Here is a 4,042-nt window from a genome sequence, read left to right on the forward strand (position 1 = left end):
GCTGCTGTTGACCCAAGTTCATGCAAATTCCTTCCACCACCCCAACCTCCTCCTGCTGTTATCTGTACACAGGATGCTTGTGCAAGCTATCTCCAAATTATGTCTGGGTTAGGGATGTCAACGGTTAACCGCTAATCGGTTAACCACCGAGAATATTTTTGACCGGTTACGCATGTTGGTCTATAGGTTAATTTGCATACACACTCCGCTCAACTAGCAGTCTGAGCAGGGCTGCCAACTCTCACGCATTGACCGTGAGACTCACGCAATTGACACTTTTCACACGCTCTCACGCCACAAGTCCATTTTCTCACGCAGTGAAAAACAAATTCATAACTGATAACGTCGCAGCGTGAAAAGAGACACTGACAGCGCACGGACAGACGAGACAGAGCAGCACCGTGCAGCAGAGAGTTATTCAGACCATCGAGGGAAAGCGAGAAATATACACAAATCTATTATATTGTAGTGTATTACCATGCATGCAGCTCAGAGTAATCAGGATGTCAGCGGCTCTTCTGGCAGCAGCACAGCATCTCTCCCTCTCCTCTCGCGCCGTGCGCATGCAGGCAGGGGTGAGAGTGAGTTACTATGGTTACGGGACGCTCTCTGTCTCTGTCGCTCTGAAACTTTCTCACGGTTCCCAATAATAGGTTTTTAGGTTAGTATGGCTATGCAAAATCATGAATGTAAGCACCTCAATGCTGAAATCTAGTAATATAACATAATTTAACATTTTTGGTTAACATTATACAGGGTTGCTGTTTCTTGACTTAATCCAAGAGGTTAAGTGGTGTAGAAATGCAGGAAATTTGTTTTAAACTACAATTTTTTTCTGGGGGAGGACCGTCAGACCCCCCCGCCAATTATGTATCTTACACCCCCCCCCCCCCCCCCCCGAAATAAATCTCACTCCAAGCTGAAGTCAAAACTTGGCAGCCCTGCTGAGGTAAAAAATGAAGCGCGCTAAACGAAGCTTGGTGTGGGACCATTTCCTCCAGAAAGGCAACAAAGTCAAATGTTAATTGTGTGAGCTACTCTTCAGTTTAATAGTAGTACTAACACTATGCTGTACCACATTAAGAACAAGCACCCGGCTGCCATGTCCGAGGATGGCTCGCAGGCGCAGCCAAAGATCACGTCGCTGCTAGCCGGGGGGAGAAAGTGTGATGCGCGCCGGTCCGAGGCCATCACCCAGTTGGTGTGCCGAATGATTGAGACCGATATGCTGCCAATCAGTGTGGTAGAGGGCGAGGGATTTAAAGAGCTAGTTCGGTACCTCGAGCCCGAGTACGTTATGCCATCGACAGCTACTGTGACTAAACGCATTGAAAAACAATTTGAGGAGAAGAAGGATGAGTTAAAAGTCAAGCTAGCCAGGGCAGACAAGCTGGCTCTGACCACCGACTGCTGGACAGCTTTCACAAACGAAAGCTACATCACAACTACGTGTCACTTCGTCAATGCTGACTGGGAGATACAGTCCAGTGTGCTACTCACTCAGAGCCTCTCTGTCCAGCACGTCAGACAACCTCGCCGAGAAGCTGACTAGCGCGGTGGAGACATGGGGCCTCAACGGCCGTGTGTTAGCCTGCGTCCACAATAACGGCAAAAACATTGTGGCAGCTAACTCCCCCGCGCGCGTCCCCTGGGACTCTGTGCCATGTTATGCGCACACACTCCAACTCGCCATCAACGACAGCTTCAACGTTTACGTGTGTCACGTGATCGTTGCTGCTGGGAGGCTGGTGAAGCACTTTAGCCACAGCCATGCCGCCACCGTGGCACTGAAAGCGAAGCAGGCGATGCAGCTGCCACAGCACACCCTGATCCAGTCTACAAAGACACGATGGAACTCTGTCTGTGACATGTTCGAGAGGTTGGTGGAGCAAAGATGGGCAGTCACAGCCGTTCTGTCTGACCGGACCGTCACAAAACTCCAAGACGCCAGAACCCTCGAGCTCCAGGATGACTACTGGCAAATTATGACGGAGATCTTGCCTGTCTTGGCAACTCTGTAGTGTGCTACCACTGTGATGTCGGCCGAAAAAGACGTCTCCATCTCCAACACCTACCCCATCACCTTCAGCCTCCTGGAGAAACACTTCCTCCGCGCAGAGGATGACAGCAGGAGGGTGTCAGAGTTCAAGGCTAAAGTTCGGGAGTCCCTTACAAAACGCAAGCAGGTAGCCTATTAATTTATTGTAAGCTCTCCTATTATATTAAAATTAGCCTTTATATATTGTAGGCGAATATTACATTAGCCTATTGTTATCAATATGCTATTGAAAGTATTATAAAAATTATTAGGAGAAACAAGACATTTGCAGGCACATTTACCTATAAAAAATGTAAAAAAAACGATATGCAAAATCTTATTATAGCCTATGTATTTTACAGGTGGACGCTGAAAACCTGACGTCCCTGCCACCTCTGATCGCATCGATGTTGGACCCTCGCCACAAGCATCTGCGATTTCTTCCTCCTGTTGAGAGGGTGACCGCAAAAACAAAGCAGTTGGAATTGGCAGGGTCTGTGGACTTGGCATCCATCGGTGGCCTTGAGACCGCTGCTGCTGCTGCTTCTGCCTCCGAGACAGAGCGACCCGATGCCGCCGGCAGCGCCATGATGCTACTTCTGGGAGGGGACTACCACAACCCGGCACATGAGGAGGGAGAGGCGGAGAGTGAGGTGGAACGGTACCTGAGGGAAATCTCCCCATCCCTTGAAAATAATCCCCTTCACTGGTGGAAAGAACATGAGAGAAGATTCCCGAGGCTCGCCATCCTAGCAAGGCACTATCTGGCCATCCCCAGGACATCGGTGCCCTCCGAGCGGGAACCCGTGCATGGGGAGAAAAGGACTCGGTTCCACCCACTTCCAGCTATGGGGGAAAGCAGACCCAAGGCAGAGGAGAGACATGATCCATGCTGAGGTCCAACACCTGGAGGAGGAAGGGCGAAGGTCAAGGGCCGTGGAACTTGGATCACAAGGAGCCTGGACAAAGTGGGACCTGCCAAAGCGGAAGATCACGTGGCCTGAACTTTGGAGACTGGAGCCCTTTTGCATCTCTTTCCTGCTCCGATCAGTGTACGACACTCTCCCAACACCGACAAATCTGCACAGGTGGGGAATGAGGGAGGACCCACTGTGCAAGTTATGTGGAGGGAGAGGCACGTTGGCGCACATACTGGCGGGGTGCAAGACTGCACTTAGCCAGGGGAGATACAGATGGCGTCATGACAAGGTCCTCAGAGCACCAACTGACATCTTGGAGCAGGAGAGACGGAAAAAGCGTCAGACCCACGTGAGACCAGCCCCATCCATCCAGTTCATCAGGGAGGGGGAGAAGCCACCCTCCTCCAAGAAGACCAAGAAGAGCCTCCTGCAGGCAGCACAATCATGGGAGATGAGGGTGGACCTGGGAAGAGAACTACACTTTCCCCAGGTCGTCCAAACATCCCTGAGGCCTGACATGATCATATGGTCTGAGGAGGCGAAGAGGATCATCCTGGTTGAACTGACGGTCACGTGGGAAGACGGATGCGAAGAGGCCTCGGAGAGGAAAGCCACCAAGTACCAGGACCTGGTCCAACAATGTAGGGACAAAGGGTGGCAGGCCTGGCTATTTCCAGTTGAGGTTGGCTGCAGGGGTTTCCCGGCGCAGTCTGTGTGGAAGACGCTCACAGCTCTGGGAATAGCAGGAAGGGAGAGGAAGACAGCTGCTTGCAGGTTGGGGGAGGCAGCAGAAAGAGCCTCTTGTTGGCTCTGGAACAGGCGGGAGGAGTTGAGCTGGAAGCCAGGAGAAGATGGGCAGTGACTGGCCATCACTGCCGACCCGCCAGCTGAAGGACGTTGTGGTTCAGGGTCGAAACGTCCGAGGAAAGTTGGACGCCACCTGACGATATCTTCTCCTGGCCGAAAGCTACTGTCATAAGAAAGTGACTGAAGGTGTTAGCATCTAGATGTATCTAATAGTAAATTGGATAATTCAAAAGTGTTTTGTTATATGCTGCAAAGTAATGTGCCAATTGCCAAATCG

General features: G+C 51.1%; 1 pseudogene; it reads left to right on the forward strand.

Moving 5' to 3' along the window:
* Positions 1–956: 956 nt before the first annotated feature.
* LOC139910055 (E3 SUMO-protein ligase ZBED1-like) lies at positions 957–3,820 on the forward strand (annotated as a pseudogene).
* Positions 3,821–4,042: the final 222 nt, after the last annotated feature.

This window comes from Centroberyx gerrardi, chromosome 6, assembly GCF_048128805.1.
Source record: "Centroberyx gerrardi isolate f3 chromosome 6, fCenGer3.hap1.cur.20231027, whole genome shotgun sequence".
NCBI classification, from domain to species: Eukaryota; Metazoa; Chordata; class Actinopteri; order Beryciformes; family Berycidae; genus Centroberyx; species Centroberyx gerrardi.